This window comes from Dermochelys coriacea, chromosome 1 (genome assembly GCF_009764565.3).
Source record: "Dermochelys coriacea isolate rDerCor1 chromosome 1, rDerCor1.pri.v4, whole genome shotgun sequence".
In the NCBI taxonomy this organism is placed as follows: Eukaryota; Metazoa; Chordata; order Testudines; family Dermochelyidae; genus Dermochelys; species Dermochelys coriacea.
In genome coordinates, this window is record NC_050068.2 from 232,813,190 (window position 1) to 232,832,074 (window position 18,885).

At 40.3% G+C, this 18,885-nt stretch overlaps 1 long non-coding RNA gene across 1 annotated transcript; it reads right to left on the bottom strand.

Annotated features, from left to right (window-relative positions):
* Positions 1-567: 567 nt before the first annotated feature.
* Positions 568-18,471, bottom strand: LOC119849787. Its single transcript, XR_005290588.2, has 3 exons — positions 18,334-18,471; positions 15,571-15,632; positions 568-891 (listed from the first exon to the last, which is right to left on the bottom strand). It is a non-coding gene; the product is annotated as an uncharacterized LOC119849787 (long non-coding RNA).
* Between the last annotated feature and the right edge of the window lie 414 nt (positions 18,472-18,885).

An 18,885-nucleotide genomic window follows, 5' to 3' on the forward strand; every position in this document is an offset into this window, starting at 1 on the left:
GTTGTTGTTGTTGTTATTGTTATTGTTGTCAGGAAGTCATCCAGCCCTTGTTTACATCCAGCCACAGGGTCTGACTGCTTCTGAGACAGTGATTAAACACTGCATAAAGGATCTTACTTTCACATATTCCAGATGTACTGCCCTTTAATTTCACTGCATGCCCGTTCTCATACTATCCTCACATTTCAGAGTAGCAGCCGTGTTAGTCTGTATTCACAAAAAGAAAAGGAGTACTTGTGGCACCTTAGAGACTAAAATTTATTTGAGCATAAGCTTTCGTGAGCTACATGCATCTGATGAAGTGAGCTGTAGCTCACGAAAGCTTATGCTCAAATAAATTTGTTAGTCTCTAAGGTGCCACAAGTACTCCTTTTCTTTCTATCCTCACATTCGGCACTTTGAGACTAGCTTTTCACTTAAAATGCATTTCACTATATCTTCTCTGTTTTAACCTCACACTGAAACGTTGGATAATTGTGACAATGGAAAAGATGAACATCGAAATCATGATCAGTTCTACTGCAGGTACAGATAGCATTTCAGTCACAGAAAAAACTTTGGTTTTGCTTCATTTAATTAAACATGTATATTTTCTTAAAGTTATTGCTTCAGTTTCACCAATATTAGTTATTTGTATTGCAATAACACCTAGGGCCCCAGTCATGGACCTAGCCCCTTTGTGTTAGGTGTTGTACAAATACAGAACAAAAAGATGGTCCCTGCAGATTTCTCCTGTCTCCACTGTGCCACTTGGTCCCAGTGGCTCTTGCCAACTTGCCCACAAAAGGGATTAGAGTTTCGTACAGCATGCAAGAGAGCTGCATGGATTAAGACAGTCTCACTGTCCCAATGGTTCCAGCCATAATCAGAAGAAAAAGTGGTATTTTCAGCCTGTAAGGAAAAAAACAGTAGTGGAAATCTTACAAGACAAAACTTTTTTCAATGTGTTTCCACCACCATTCAGGAGATCTGGATGTTTCAGGTAAGTATTCAAGCTTTCAGATGAATCTCCAAAGTAACCTTGTGAAACTAGCTAGTCACTAGTTTTAATTCAATTTTCTAGCTAGGTTAAAAGATACACCACAAGTTGAGAGATAAAGGTTCAGTGGGCCATATTCATGGCTTTCATAAGCAGGTGCATTTCCATTCCTGCTGTATAGTATACATGCAATGACTCCCAGCATGGGTCATCAGCAGGATTTGAATCTGGGATGTCCTGCACCAAAACACAAATGTCTTCCACTTGATCTAAAAAGTAATGCCATTAGCTGACAGCAGTATCAGGTTGTTGTCCTCTATGTGGACTAGCCATTAGTGGGAGATATAGAACATGCATTTTATAAACATGGTGCAATAAGCGAAACATTCAATATTAAAACATGAACAAAATAAGAAACCAAAATGGAACAAACATTTTTACAATAAATACTCATGCTTTGAAAAAATAGGTTCTATAGTAATGGAAGCTTAGAAATTGTAATGACATCGCTAGGAGTTACAAAAGTACGTAGTACTTTATTAAGCAAACTGAGCTATGTGCATCATTTTTGATACTCCTTTCAGTACCCTAAATCTTAAATGTACACCTAGTTCTCAGTGTAAGGGCCCTATTTTCCTGATAAGTTTGATACATAATTTACGTAGAAAAAGTGTGTTGTTTTGGATAGACCATCCTTCACATGAATGTTCTGAACACAAACAATTAATGTAGCATTCCATTTTGTTTCCTATTCATCAGTCATGAAAGCCTGATATTCAGATGGCACAATACAAAACCATACTTAGATTATAAATGGCTCTAAATAGTTGTTGAATACTCAGCCTAGTTATTTCAGTAACAACTAAATTTTATAGAGTGTTATTAAGTGCTAACTTTAAAAACAAACAAACAAACACACACACACCTTACTTTCAGGTTTGTAAGATGAAAGTCCTATTCTTTCCCATCTTAGCCATTGATTGGCCGTAATAATGTTTTGCATTTGAATAGCTATTATTTTAGGACTTAGTTCTGTCACCTGTATCTACATTAATTACCACCTTATTCTATGGTTAAGGCTTGATCAATGACCAGGTGAATCAATGGAAGCCTTTACTTAAACTTCATTGGGTTACGGCTCAAGCCCCAAGGACTACTTGAATAGTAAGGTACATAGTGTGAGCAGATATAGCAGAATCAGACCTTTATTAAGAAGTAGGTCAGCATTATATTCTGCTTTTCTAGATGGGGAAACCTTGGCTCAGAAAAGGTAAGTGACATGGATGTGGTGAGATGGCAGTTTAATGTCAGAACTAGAATCGGAGGGAAAAGTTAAAGCTAGGGCTTGTAACAGCCAAATATTTCTGGACTTTCTGGTGCTGAGGTTTCTCGGACAACGTAGAAATTCCTAACCGTTGAACTTTAATCTAAAGTTAATCTTATTTATGAAATTTTAATTCTCAAAACAAAGTTATGTTAGGAAATTTACACAATTTTTTGAAAAACCTTTTCTATTCTTGATGTTTAAAAACTTAATGTAGATGGACTTGTAGTTTTGAAGAGTGAGATTGGGTTATAAGGATCCCCTTGGTAGGTTATAAGATCAAGAGAAAGTAATTAGTGTTCTAAATCTCCACTGCTCACTCTAGTGCCATTATCGGACCTCAGAGACTTATAATATGCACATGAGGCCTTCTAGAGTTCATAAGTTGACAAAAATTGATTCTAATAACTGAAAAATTAGCCACCAAACCGTCCCCAAAAGGCTCAAATGCACCAGCTATCCTTGAGAAAAGAGTAAATCAGATGTGAAGCTTCTATGCCAAGCTATTTTTAGGACCTGGTGTTACAAAGAAGTTAGGAAAGTTTACAAAAATGACACCTAATTTTTCAAAATGTTTTGTCTCATTAATAGGGCCCTACCAAATTCACGGCCATGAAAAATGCATCAGACCATGAAATCTGGTAGTCTTCCATGAAATCTGGTCTTTTGTGCTTTTACCCTATACTATACAGCAGTGGTTTCCAAACTTGTTCTGCCTCTTGTGCAGGGAAAGCCCCTGGCGGGCCGGGCCAGTTAGTTTACCTGCCGCATCCTCAGGTTCGGCTGATCACGGCTCCCTCTGGCTGCGGTTTCGCTGCTCCAGGCCAACGGGGGCTGCTGGAAGTGGTGATCAGTATGTCCCTCAGCCCACGCCGCTTCCAGCAGCTCCGCGATCGGCCGAACCTGCGGACATGGCAGGTAAACAAACTGGCCTGGCCCCACAGGGGCTTTCCCTGCACAAGCAGTGGAACAAGTTTGAGAACCACTGCTATACAGATTTCACAAGGGAGAACAGCATTTCTCAAATTGGGGGTCCTGACCCAAAAGGGGTTGTAAGTGGGTGCAAAGTTATTTTAGAGAGATCATGGCATTGCTTCTGTGCTGCCCCAGTTCTGAAGGCAGCTCCCTGTCAGCAGCAGTGCAGAAGTAAGGTTGGCAACACTATACCATGCCACCCTTAGTTCTGCACAGCTGCTTCAGAGCTGTGTGGTCAGAGAGTGGCGCTGCTGACTGAGGTCCCAGCTCTGCAGGCAGTAGAGTAATGCATCCGATGAAGTGAGCTGTAGCTCACGAAAGCTTATGCTCTAATAAATTTGTTAGTCTCTAAGGTGCCACAAGTACTCCTTTTCTTTTTGCGAATACAGACTAACACGGCTGCTACTCTGAATACCATACCAGGTCATCCTTATTTCTGTGCTGCTGCTGGTGGTGGCTCTGCCTTCAGAGCTTGGTTCCTGGCCAGCAGCTGCCGCTCTCCAACTGCCCAGCTCTGAAGGCAGCGCTGTTGCCAGCAGCTGTGCAGAAGGGTAGCAGTACTGCAACCACCCCTTCAATAACCTTGCAACCCCGCACCCTCCTTTTTGGATCGGGACCCCTACAGTTACAATACTGTGAAATTTTAGATTTAAATAGCTGAAATCATTAAATTAATTATTTTTAAAATCCTATGACCATGAAATTGAGCAAAATGGACCATGAATTTGGTAGGGCCTTACTCATTAATATCTTGTTGCAACATCCCTCACCACTTACCTCCCACCCTCCAGCTTCCTCCCACAAGTTATCCTCTGGAAGAGAACATGTGAGAACTAGCAGACAGTTTGGAATAGTTCTGGCCAAGTTAGGAGTGTAAAGAGTTTATAATGGAAAGTTAGTCAAAACTTTAAAAAATAGAGAAAATATAGCCTCCTTCCGTATTCATTCAAGGACGTTATAGTGACTTTCAGTGTTAGAGGTGCTTTAGTTTGTGTTAGTCAATGCCTAAATCTCTTCCTCTAGTCAACAGGTAACATTTCGATGCAATTTATAAGAATATATTTCACCAAAAATTGTTGCTTTTCTTGACCAATTTGTATAGGGTTTTCTTTAATGCAATTCTTTAATCCAACACAAATCTCTGCATTTTTCGACCAGTAATATAAATCTCTAGTAGGGGGTGAAGAAACCAGCTTGAAGATTCACTCAAAACGGAAGCTGCAGAACATTTTGTTGAGCCTAGAAAAAAAAGTTAGGTTAATCTTTTAATTGGCTATCGTTCTCTTTTCATGCATTTCTGCACTTCCTGGTTCTAGTCAAAACCAGCAAAGAAAGTGCCAACATGAAGTTGTTCTCATGTTATTTACAGCCTTCTAAGAGACAAGCAGTATTAGAAAGCTCACAGAGAAGCTTGTTTTCATGACATTCCAGCCCAGTTTTGTGCACCCACCAAGTTCAGAAATCACTAATCTCTAAATCAGATAGTCTTACTGAGTGAGGGACTCTGGTTGAGTGAAGATATCTGTGCACCTTCCACAGGTATTGCAGAGGTTTCAGGAAAGACACATGATCTTGTTGTAATGCAGTTTTACAGACACCTTGACCATGTTCAAATGTCTTGCAAGGCAAGTGAGAGGGTACAGAAATGGCATCGTAAATTGAGACAGTCATGCTGTAACATTTTTTAGATTTTAAATAAAGTCCTTCTCCTTAAAAATAAGATAAAGCCACATAAAGGAGCTCAGTAGATGGCTGTAAGCCTGTACTAGCTTCAATTAATGTTGGTCATCATTTATCACATTAGTGTTGAATGGTCCCTTTCCTGTTTTCCAAGTAAATATAATATTAGCATAGTAGGGGGGAACACTAATCTCAGAATAAACTGAGACATTTAAATGAAATGGATAATTTTCTTCCAATAATAATTCAAGCATGAGCCTAAATGTTTCTGCTTGTCATGCTGCAAAGGCTAGATAGCAGGGAAGCAGGCTGTCATTATCAAGCACTGTGGATGTTCAATGGCATATTAGTCATAGGGAGATGTCTGTTTATTAGGCAGAGCATTTTGCTAATGAACGTAGCTACCCCTGGAAACGCTTGGTGTCCCTGACTGCCTAGGTGTTGTAAGAGATGATCCAGACAGCTTGCAATGAACACACCAAATGTATTCAGACTGCAACCTTAGAATGGGGGTTCAGGAAGGGAAGATGATCAGAGAAAATTCTCTATCTTTGGGAAGACAAACTTGTCCAGCCTTATAATTAAACAGAAATTCTTATAAGAAGAATCGGGTCTATTTAGTCAACTGTTTATAGTTAAGTAAGTTAGAGATGGAAAATAACTATTTAGCACAGTGGTTCTCAATCTTTCTGGGTCCATGATCCATAAAATGACCAAACATTTTCCCAAAGACCCACTATATCCCACAATCCTTTGTGGCCTGTCCTAGTCAAGGAAAGAAACCCTGGGAAGATTGGTGTGCTGAGGCATGAAGCTGCTGTGAAGTGGGGAGTGTGGGTGGGCTCCTGGGTTTGGAGGGGTGTTTGGCTGTGAGATGGGGGAGGATGCTTCTGTGGCATGTAAGGAAGCTTTTGGTGGAGGCTGGAATAAATGCATAATACACACAAGAGTGCTGGTGACAGACTGATTTTTGTTTCTTTGCTTCAGTCACATGACACTGGGTTAACACAGGTTATAGCCCTGTCACATGACAGTGGTCAGTATCCACTAACTCCAGTGGTTACTATCTCTTCCCTCCTTTTTTGGGGGTGGGGGGAAGGCACAAAATCAAATGCAAATAAACCACAATATCATCCATAAATAACTATCACCACAAACCAATACAGCTAATCAATAAAACTCACCCAGAGATGTTTGGAATGGAGGTCAGAAAAGACTACTTGCATATCCCAGGCTGGAGAGAGGATTGATCTGCCTCTTATTGGACATCTGTCAGTGACTACTGACTCAGAAGCTAAGTGACTTTCTAATCACATGGCCACTTATTCTCAAAACAATGCCATCTGCAGCTCCTACTGTTCGTCCTTGTCAGAGGATGGTTGGGTCTATGTTACCTTCTTTTTAGGGAGACAAGGTTGGGGAGGTAACATCTTTTATTGGACCAACTTCTGTTGGTGAGAGAGGCAAGCTTTCAATCTTATGTCGTTTACCAGATCTGAAGAAGAGCTCAAAACCTTGTCTCTCTCTCTCTCTCCAACAGAAGTTGGTCCATAAAAGATATTACCTGACCCACCTTGTCTCTAATATCCTGGAACCAACATGTCTACAGTAACACTGTATATGTTACCTTCTGTCAGGCCAGCAGTCTCAGCATTATTCTGGATGTCCTCAAGAAAGACAGCCAATGTCCCCTATGTGTTTGCTTAGAGGTCTTCTGTTCCTCCTAATGATATATTACATTACTACTCTCAGTGTGCTGTACAACAGGTCAGTTTAAAATAAAATGAGTACTAGTTCACTAACTAGAGGTAGTCTTTCCCAGTAAATTCAAATAGCTCTGCACCAGGTTTAGACTAAGGATTTAGGAATATCATGGAGTTTCAGAATCTTTCCCCCTCCCCACAAATTCTGTTTCCTTTATTTACTATGGATTCCATACTTGTATTTCTTATCTTCAATGCCAGCATTCACATTGTCCTCAGTCCTTACCATTCCCTGTGCTCTGATTGCACTGTAGATTACAGTTAGTATTTCTGATCTCATGTTGCATGGTGTGACACAATGTCCTCTACACAGAATCCTATCATGTGTAGAAATTTCACTTCAAAAGCCCTACAAAGATTTTATACTTAGAGAGGCCTTTGCTTTTTCCCCTTGGCCATACATCTAGAGTTAATATTTCAAGCTACCATAAGGTGGGTTATTATGCATTTCTCATTTAAGATAATCATTTCTGCCCACAGTAGTGGGTAGTACATGCAACATTTACTTCAAACGCCTCTTCTTGCACGCATTTTCTTTCATTATTGATATAGGCACCCCCTGAAAGAATGACCTCTATGTGAACTCTTTTCTAGGTGCATATTTCACACTGAACGAGTACCTTTACAGTTTCCCGAGTTCTAGTCAGTGCTTTGCACATTGGTTTCTGAAATATGGCTTCCAAAGGTGTATGGTCTTTCTACCGTCACCCTTTTTGCCCAGAAGAACATTAATGAAGTAGCTCAGAACCAAAGATAAATGATAGCATTTATTTTTCAAATATGGATATGAGAGTCAGGAGTCCTGGGTTTTGTTCCTGGCTCTGACCTGCTTTGGGACCTTGAGCAATCACTTTATCTTTGGTGTGTCTGTGTCCCCTCTCACTCTTTTGTCTTGTCTGTTTAGATTGCACATTCTTTGAGGAAGTGATGTTCTCCGACTATGTTTGTGCAGAGCCTCTTCCACTCAATAGGTGGAATGGGCAGGTACAAGCTCGTTGTTAACATACCCAGACTTTCAGCTTCATTTAGGAGAATTTTTATTCTCTTTCAAACAAAAGCTTAAATTTTGCAGAAGCTTTAGCAGCCCCCAGCAAAATACTGACAAAGGGGCAGGTCCTCAGCTGGTGCAAATTGACATTGAAGTTGAAGGAATGATGAAAGTTACACTAGCTGAAGATCTGCCGCAAGGTGTCTGACCGAATACGAGCAAAGCCTGATACTTGTCAAAGAAGCAAAATCAGTCTATTAATGTCAAATTAAGATCAAAGAGAAGAACAGATTTATTACAATTTGAAACTAAGGCCTGGTCTACTATGTACCCTAGTTAGATGCAGCTCCTACTTGAACAAGAATAAATTAGAACAAGCAAGAATAAGAATAAGCTATACCATATAAGCATATTCATAAACTGTGAACCCAATTATGTCCACACTAGTTGAGTTGTACAGCTTAGTTTAACCAGTAGTTAAGGCAGTACAACTTGTGTGTAGACAAGGCCTTACACAAAGTCCATACACTGAGCAACGGAAGGTAGAGGATAAGTATTTATAATTTCAGAGGCCTCTGTGCCCAAAACTATTTCCTGAGTCAATTATGCAGCAAAATTTCCCTTGCCACAATCTGCCAGCAACAAGGTGCCCTCTAGCTCCTCCTAGTGGGCCACTACATTCTCTTAAGTGGCAAATATTGGGAATTCTTTTGTTTTTAATTATTTTCTTCAAATATACTGCATTTCTGAAGTATTTTTCATGATAATTTCTTTAGAGTTTGCCTGTAACAGCTTATATGACTCATTTAAGACATTGTGGCTGTTTTTTTTTTAATCAGCTTTTCTACTGTTTCTAATAACAGTTGTGAAATAAAAGTTAGGTTAGTGTTTTTATTACGCTGTCAGCACAAGGTATGTGATGTCTGATAGCAGGTGACCAGACTGTTAACTTGGATATCTCCAGTGGTGAGATATGGACCGATCCATCATGTCCTCCAACCACAGAACTTGAACTAAAAAGGAGCCCAGCACAAAGGGCAGCTGCTAGATCAAGTCTCTGGAAACTATAGGCCAGATCCTCAGCTGAGGTGAACTGGTATAACTCCATTAAAGCTACATGATAAACTGAACATCAATAGAGCTAGGCTGATTACAGCTGGGTAAAATTTTTGCAGACAAAGGTTTTTTTACTGAAAAAAATGCACATTCATATCAACCAAAATATTCTGCAAATTTGTGTCAGTTTTAAAAATTGTTTAGGTAAAAAAAAATCGTGTTTTGTTAGCTTCTAAAAACCCTTTTTGATTCAAAACAGATTTTTGTTATGAAATTTACCTCCATTTTAGAAAAAAACAAGGTGGAAAACTTCAGACAAAACAAAATATTTCATTTTGGGTTGAACAACAAATTGTGAGACCTCAACAGTATTTTTGTTTTGACTTTTACATTTTGTCAAAAAAAAAAAAAAATCAATTCAGGTCAACTCAAACAAAATTTAAAAAAAATTTTTTTTTTTTTATATTCAGCCACTGAACCAAAGTTTTCTTTTAAAAAAAATCCACTCCCACGTGAGTTCATTTTACATGACACAAGTAGATAGTGTTTATGCATGGGAACAAATTCAAAGATGGCCTATTTAAATCTTTTTCTACACTATAAAGAGTAACTGATCACAAGATCAGGTATTTCAGGACTCTGGTTTAATCATGAATCTAATGATATTTGGCATTTTTCTCAAATGCCCCAATTCCTGGAATTATGTGAGCACATGAGAATCTCAAGTTCTCTAAAGAAAGCTTTTAACTCTCACAGTTGGGGCCTGATGTACATTCAAATTAGAGCAACCTAACTATATCACTCAGTGCTGTGAAAAATTTTACATCTGAAGCACCAAAGTTATGTTGACCTAACCCCCATTCTAGACACAGTGAGGTGGATGGAAGAATTTTCTATCAGTCTAGTTACAGCCTCTCAGAGAGCTGGATTAACTAGAGACAGAAAAACCGCTTCCATTGATGTAGGAAGCGTCTATACCACAGCAGCATATCTGTAGCGTAGACATATGGGAAAAAAAGCTCAAAAACATGACAAGTGTACTCTAAAGCCCACCCCTCCCCTCTCCCCAACCAGAAGGTAAATAAAAAGAACCCAAAAGGTGGGGGGGAGGAGGGGAATTGTACATTTTAAAATCTCATAATTTTGGGGGTCTGACTCACATTTTTGAACGTTGTGGGTTTGCAGCACTATTACAGAAACTCTGCTTTTTGAGCAAAGAGCAAGCTGTGATCATCCGTCTTGACCTTCATTTTGGAAAAGTGGTGGGAATTACCACTTTGTTATAGTTTTTACCTATTCTTTCACATTGTCCTTTGGCTAGTGCATGTGCACTGCATTGTGGCAACCTGCACTGGTTGACTCACACCTTTTAAACTAGCAACTATGTAATTCTCTAGTGACTTCAATAATTTTTATTCCCCAGATTTCAAGCAGAGCTATCTAGTTTGCCTGTCAAAGCTTCCTGGTCCATCCCTCTTCGGGTTATTGTACAGGAATTAGATCTGTTAATAAGTCTCTTTCTCTGTTGCGTGTTTCTTGGGGTAAAACCAAACATGGTAGCAGATAGTGGACAAAGTGGGGCATGGGGGGAGAGGGGGATGAGTGGGGGAAGAAGGAAGGAAGGAACAGAGACAGAGCACAAACATACAGAAGAGAACCAAGCTGCAAAGTGAGCTGGAGAGCAGATAGTGGGAATGACAGGCAAAGAGAATGAGTTATGAGTATCAGTAAGGAAAAGGGAGTAAAATTTTCAAAAGTGCCTACATGATTTAGGCATCCTTTGGGTGTGTAAGCTTTCCCCAGGGGTCTCACTAAGGGGAGCTCATGGAGTGAGACAGGGGTGCTGAAGGCTCAGAAGTATGGTCCCAGAAGACTGTGAACCAAGGAGTTTACCCCAGTGAGTGTGACTCTAGTGGGGTTAGCACTGCCAGGGACCATTACAGAGCCATGCGGGAGCACTGGACCTGTGAATCCATGACACTGTTAAAGGATGAAATTCCCTCCACCCCACGAAGGGGTTTAGCACAAGACCTATGCATCAATAAAGTCCCCCTTAGCACAGTTTTATGACTATGCTTTAAGGTATGCTCCTTATCTTAAAATATTGATAAATATATAATTAAAATTAACAACAAACACAAAGTAGGTATTGCAATGAATTTAAACACCTTTTCCAACTTGGAAAACAAATGATTTCTACGTATTCATCAGAGAACTATTTTTCCTAGATAACTTCCCATTGCTAAATACAACAAGTTGTTCAAGTTCAAGGCTTTCACTGTAATTACCCAACTTATCAAGCAGAATTACATTCTATTGTTTTATTAATTTCTATATTCTAATCTTCATAATAGTGCTATTTTGTTAAACAGCATCCTAGGTGGTGAATGACTATTTGCAGTTTTACTAAAAAAGGACACTCCATAGAGCTAATCGGTATCCCTCCTACCCCTAAAGCAAGTACACTGAAAATAAAGGCTACAGGCATTATTAGTGGGCAAAAATTCAGATTTGTTGCTGGTCCTAATTATAGATTATCACCTCTTCTTTCTTCTGTCTTATGGGATTTTTCACACTCAAGGCTCGTTGCCCTATACCTAAAATTACCAGGAGAAACCTAAGTCTTGATTGTTTAATTGTAATAGTTTTTACTATTTCGCGAGTTTACAAAAACACCTTCACACAGGAAAAGAAAAAAGGTCAAAAAGGAAGCTTCCAATCACACATCCTACTATTATAACCTGTTGGCATTAGATTTTGTGAATGAGGCCCTTTCCATTAGCTGCTTGCTCATAGTAGAACGGAAATTTCTGCCAACAGTTGCAGTTATAAACTCAATTATGTTGGGAAATGATGCAAGCAATTTGTTTGGTTAACATAAAGGAGACAAATTATCCAGAAATGCCCTGCACTAAAAAACTGAAATTGTGTCACCCACTAAAACAAAGAATCCATATATCTACTGTTTTAGTCAACTGTGCCTTGAGCCATCAGGTCCCATAGCCGGTCATTACTCCACAGGAAATCTATTGCACTTTGACTCTTTGGCCTCCAGTTCTGCAATGAGCCCTGCACGGGAATATCCTACGCTGCCTGGAATTTACAGCAGGATCGGCACTTTATGGATTAAAGGCCTAGTTTTCACAGATGCTGAACATCCACAACTCAGTGGGAGCTGTGGGTATTCAGGACCACTGAGAAACAGGCCCTAAACTCTTTGTCTGACCCACATATTGTGCTGATGACCAGTCAAAGTGTCATGAACACCATGGCCACTTTACACCACTCCAACAGTAAAGAGACTTAAAGTGAGTATAGATCCAGTTTATGCTATGTAGTAGATTAGACTACGCCTCTCTAGCACCCCCTTGCAGAAAGGATAGGCATTGCTCCTGACTTGAAAGCCACAGCACTGCCCTCCAGCTATGCTATTCAAGACATCAGCCCCCTTGCGGGGGAAAGTTAAAGTAGTCCAACCAAAACATCAGTCTGATCCCACAGCCCACAATGACAGAGTTTGGGAAGCCAAAGAAGAAAAAGGGAAAGTTCTGAGTGGAACTGGGGGGTGGCCAAGGACCCCCAGCCAGCAACTCCTGCCTCCAGGGGTCAAGGATGATTGAGTTGCAGTCCTAACTCCTTCACAGCACCACCCTGCACCGAGCAGCGATCCTCCTTTTTAAGGATCTGCCCATCTCCAGGCACACTGGGTTGAGGCTGATTGTGCCCAGAAGAGCTCTAACCCTTTCCTGACTGCAGTGGGGTTGGGTGTGGATCTGCCCTCCCCCTCCCCCCCATGCCCACTTTAAGTTCTCTTTACTGGAATAGAGTAAATTGGCCATAGTGTAAATTGGAGTCAGGCCCATGGAGTGTAAGTCCAAAGATGCACCATGCAATGCCTCATTTTATTCAGTGATTTGGGCAGCAAGGAATTCAACATTTGCTACACTTTAATGGGATTCAGACCGTTACACTTTAAAGTTACTTGGTTCAAAACTGCTCTCAACGCAAAACTAGTTCAACTCATTTTGCTTCAGCTTTCTAGGCTCAGCAATTACAAGACAGGATACTTGCCCCCCTCACTAAAATGTATGTGCAACTAAAGGGCATGAGTTATATTGCAACTGCAATTCTCAGGCTAAGGGAGAACATAACAGGTGCTCCCTGTCCCTACTGTAATAATACAGTGAGAAACATACCAAAGGCCTGATTCAAAACCCATTGAGAACAATGGGAATCTTTCCATTGATTTCAGTGGACATCAAGCTGGAGAAACGCTGTGTACTTGTTGCTCCACATTGACTTGAAGCTGGAATTTTGGGTGCTCAGCACTTCTAAAAATTAATTAATGCTTTATTCACTTTGCCTGAGTTGGGACTGCAGGTCGCAACTTGTTGATGCTTTAGGATCAGCCCTCCAGTACATCAGTCAATTTGTACCAATGTTTCAAATACCCAACAAATTGCTGCTTCTCACATTTACAAATAACAAATTATAGGTCTTTATACTCTTTTCCAGGGAGAACTATCCAAGAATAGCAGATACTGCTAGTATGCTGCATTACCACTGATAAAGGCTCATTACTCCAACATGATTTCCATTGCCACTACAAAGCTGGCATACAGAGCTTGCTGGTCTGAGCTATAATAAATGTTTTCTTAGCCTATTATACCGTGATTAATGCCTCTTGAGGGAAACCGTTTTAAAGCCTAATGCTGTGGATATAGTCATCATTCGTGCTTTCATGATGGGTTGTCACCCAAGGCCCTCAGAGTGCTGTACAAACATTGCTTACTTATGCCTCACTACCCTTCACCAGGTAAATAGCAGTACATATCCACAACCATACTAGAGCTGGATAAATGGCAGAAAAGGAGGATAATGCCAACATTTTCAAAAGTGGCTATTAGTTCTGCATTCCCAGTTAGACACACAGGTTCTGATTTGGAGATGTGCTGAATTCAACTTGAGTTGTGGGTGCTTAGCGTCTCTAAAATCAGTGCTTGATATCTCAAGCTGGGCTTCCCCTAAATGAGGAACTCAAAATTAGCCACTTCTGATAATTTTGGTCTTTGTAGCTTGTCCTAGTTCACATAGCACATTGGGACGTGCTACGAACAGAACCAATGGAGCCTGGTTTCCCAGTCCACGGTTCTAATTTATGTTTGGACAAAACCAGAAGATGGTACTAGGCCTGTTGCAAATTGGTGGTAATTAATAATGAGGTTAGGGAATATGACTACTTCCATGTGAGTTTCAGTGAGTTACATTTACACATCCATTGATCTATGAAACTACCCAAGTGTTATACTTGAAAGAGTGGTGTAATGTTTGTCTCATAGTAATTATGAAGAGTCTGACCCCAGAACTTTTCCCATCCATGTATCTCCCCACTGACACCAGCTGGGCACTGTGCAGGTGTAGGGGTCACTCATCTGGAACAAGCTACGTGATCAAGGTCTAATCAAGGACATACTACTGAAGGGCACTCCTTGTAATGAATACTTTATTAGATATTTAGATCTAAATTTGCCTAACTCTTTACTGGCTGCCAAAGAGAATAAAGGCTCACCACTTTCTTGCATAGCCACATTAGAGCTAACCCCACATTACAGTTAACTCCAATGCAACTCTTGGTACTCAAAGGAACACAGTGACTGTGCTGGTGGGTCTTCTCCCACAAGCAAGTGGGCAGGGACAGGTGGAAATATAGTTCTGTTGCCCCCATACACCTTCCAGCAAAGCTGGATGAATGTATAGAGGGGAACATGTTACACCCCCATGAAGGATGTAGCAATTTTCTCCCCAATCCCTTCCCACCAGCAAAAGAGGGGATCCCTGGGACTAGCTCAGAGCCGTGTCTGAGGCACATTGCTTCTCACTGCTCCCCCAGAGCATTTGTACATTGCACTCTGTTCAGAGCCATATTTAAAGGCACTAAGCCAGGTCCTCCTTTGAAGTCAATGGAGACACACCAGCAGAGAATCTAGCCAAAAAAGTCACTAACTTAGAACCTATCCCTGCAAACTCCATTGACTTTAAAGTTCTAATCATGGAAGAAAAGTTATGCCTTGTAATAAAAATTTACAGGATGAGGCCTACGGAGAAAAGTAACACAGTATTTGTCATTCTTCAGGCTTTGCTGTGCTCTTTCTACAACAATTCCAGTTCCATCAGTCTCACAGCCAGTGAGACATTTGTCACCTCTGAAGAAGGGATAAGCTGCCAGATGGCATTGTTTTATATTTTGGAAGCTGTTATCTATTTCATTGCTCATTATCTGGATCTTTGAACAACACAGAAAAATCATAGGGAAAATAAGAAAAGTTCCCGAAATTCTTAATCCTTTTTGCATTTGCCAATGTTCATACCTCTTTTTCTGTATTACTTGTTCAGAGACACTTTCACAAATGGGTGGTTGCTCAGACAATTGTGGAGAAGGGCCATTCTTGATCTATAGTCATGTGTGAGCAAGGGCATTCACATGCAAATGTGGGCATTCATTCTGGAAGTGCTTGCCCTGGTTTTTAAAAGAATCCGTCACCCAAACCCAGAGATGAAAAATTACCATATTACTCAAATGACTGAGCCACCACACACCATGAATAGCAAATGGTCTTAAAACCTAATCAAAGAAAATCTAGAGGCTGTAATTTGTTTGCCTGGAGTGTTTGCTCAGCCATTATGAACATATAGATTCTTCCAAAGTTGGATAATTTGTGAACCGAGTGGAAGGCTAAATTAGTTGGATAAATTGTTGCTACTAATAGCTAGTATTTACACATGCATATGTAGACTAAATACATACCATGAAATGATAACATTATCCCCCTTAAACTCACATCTGTCCAGATGCCTGAGACAATTACACTGCAAACAAAATATAAAATAGTTAACAGTGGCTACACAGTGAGCCCGCTGCTGATTACACTAGTCGTGACAATCACTTAATTTGTTCTCCCCTGTAGTTACTTATACTGAAAGTCATTGGAGCAGGGATATACATATAGCATCTAGCACAAATGGGTCCTAATTCCTTGTTGGGCCTCTAATTGCTTCCATGGTACCTATGATATGTGTAACAATACTTGCTAAACAAAGGAGACATTATTATAGTATGAGAGTGGTTTCCAAAGGAAAATACACAAGTATACGTTTTAGTTCAATCTGCTTTGTATATGTGTTTTCTCTTTTCTCAATTGTACCCCAGTTATTCAGGAACAAAAGAAGTGGACAGAAAAACAATGCTCCATTAAAGCTGCAGTTAGTTTATTATAACAGATACTGAAAAAGTCAAGTGCAATGTTACTTAGATCCCATCTCTGTTTATAACCTCTGTTTATAGTCATATTTGCCTGCCACTGTATTTTTTAAAAAGCTTATCAGTGTGGGTTAATTTCAACAGTTTAGTTTTGTTGAAGAGCACTGTGCTATTCCCTGAAAACAGCCACCCAACAGCCCTTCAGGAAACTAATTACACTCTGATTAAAGATGAACAATATTGAAAGCCAAAATATAGAACATTGTCCTGGTAAATAAAACGTATACAATCATAAAGGCTAATAAAAGGCACACAGGTCTCAGCACCAACCTTAGTTTATCCCCTTTTCCTGCCACTTGTTTCTCTTTAGCAATAAGTGATACAACAGAACAAGCATCCTGCTACCACGTAATGGGCTTTGTAGGTTCACACAGTACTTCAAAGGCTAATAAAAATGGCAGACCCTTATTCTGAGTAGCTTTACAAACTAAGGGTGAGGAGCTAAAATAAACCGGAGCTGGGCATCTAAATGCACTGGAGAATTTAGGCCTAGATTCACAAAGGGACTTGGGTGGTACAGCAGTCAGTGGTGCAAAGACTAACTTTTAGGTACCCTATCATGGTGTGGAAGCTTCAGCCACAAGTTAGGTGCCGAGACTCTTTGTACAACGCGTGGGGAAAGTTAGATGCCTAAGAATGGCATTCTTAGAAGCCAGGAAGCTGAGCAGAAAGCCACCTAAGCGAGCTACTCTCTACCAAGGTGAGCCAGAGAGAGAGACAGAGATAAAAAAAATCAAGTATGAGGTTGCCTCTATAGCCTAGTGGTTAGGGCACACCTCATAAGTATTGGGGGAAATCAGGTTCTATTCCCTGCCTCTATAAATATTTAATTATGCATTCAAACTTGGAACAGTTTCAACAGGAGAGTTTGAAAGACACTTATGGTAAAATACCCAAAAGCCTGCTGGTCAGGGCACTCACCTGGGATAGGTAAGACCTGGGTTCAAATCAGCCAAACCTGATTGCTTCATCGAGGCACATTCTTTCACCATAATAGTAGGACACACCCTACCAGCCAACCCCCAAAATTGCTAATCTACTTGCCCTTGGCTGTCCTTTGTGGGGGGCCTAATTTGATGCTCAGAGAACACCTACCAGATCATGCCCCACAGGTGTGAGAGCCAGGGGAATGCCTAATTTGAGAATCTCAACAGACGTTAGGCAAGATCAAGGGCTTTGAGCAGTTTGGGTGTTTTGCACACCTGCATCAGAAATGTAGGCCCCTATGGGACTTTCCCAGTAGAAGATTTACCACTTACAGAGTTAGTTGGCAGCTGAGTATGGGTTTTAAGGATCTCAGTGATTCCTAAACATTGGACTTAGGCACCCAAGTCCATTTGTAGATCTAACTCTTAAGTCCCTAGTTCCTCAAGGAGTTCTGCATGCACAGACCTCTGCACTCATGCAGCGTTCCATTAAAGTCAGGAGGCCAAGATCTGCTCCTATGGAACTCCCTAAATGATCTGGGCCTCCATTAGACATAGCACAGCAAAGAGTGATGGTAAACAAGATGTGGCAGACATGGTAGCCTGTTGTAGAGAGCTTATCTTATCTCGGATGCCTAATATGGTCTTCTCACCAAGCTAGAAAAACATGGTTTTGTTGTTTTTTTTAAATTGCCTTACTTTTAAAAACACAAAGAAAGATGGATTTATAATACAGCAAAGCCAGGTTTGTAAATTCAGATTGGTTTTGTGACACCATCCCTTCCCAGATAGCTTGAGAGTTTTCCCCACCTTTAAGTGAATGTGAATGGATTGATGAGCCTGTTCATAGAAGAGATACAGGCATTCTGTAGAAGCACAAACACAGGGGAAATAGAATGTTCCTAAACAGGATTTCCAACTCACATAATTTCATGGTGGCCCTCACAATATTTGGAGTAAAATCTTGACCCCCCCCGAAGTCAATGGATGTTTTGTCATTGACTTCAATACAAACTGAATTTTATCTAAGAATTTGCTTGAATCATATAATTATTCAAGAATCTCAGCTCTCATTAAAAAAAAAAGCCACTTTGTAGCCATCATAATTGCAGAGGAAAGCTTGAAAAGTGACCCAAGTATAGCCTAAAGATCCAAACAACAGAAAGCAAAGAAAAAGCCAAAATGGATTTAAAAATCATACTTTTTTAGGCTTTAGATGTTTGTACACCTGGGGTTGGTCATACTACTATCGCTATTAAAAAAGACACTAAGTGTCAAGGGTGGTGTTAATTAGATTCTAGGTTGTGACATAATTCATACTTACCTTCTTCTAAGAGAACCACCAAAAACTGTTCTTTTAAGCAACAGATGGCCCTCTGTGAACTCCTTTTATAACAAGCCTGCACTGCAGTCACAAAGCAAGGGATGACTCAGCTGTTTGGGGTTTTGCATGATTCCTTGTGATGGGTGTGGAGGACAGTAATGGAGAGAGCCCTTTTAAGAAAGTTATGAGTGAAATGGGAGAGGTTATAAAAGCTTGACTCATTAGCATATCATGGGGGGGGGGGGTACTAAGAAGTACTGAGGGAAAAAGGCAGGAAGTGGGATTGTTGAGAGGGGTGTTAGTCTATTGCTCTTTAAGAATAACAGAAAAAGTAGCCCCGAGCCTTATCTTAAAGACTTGTCTCTTGCATTTTGTATTAGAACAATGCTTTTTCATTGCAAAGGACTTGAAGTAATTCTCTCAAAATGTCTCTGCTGTGAGCTCTGTTGTTCTCAGCCCATGTATATTCTTGTCACAGTTTAACACATTTTATTCTTTGAAGAAGAATTGGAAAAAAATACAATGAAGCACACAAACAAATTACAAATAATC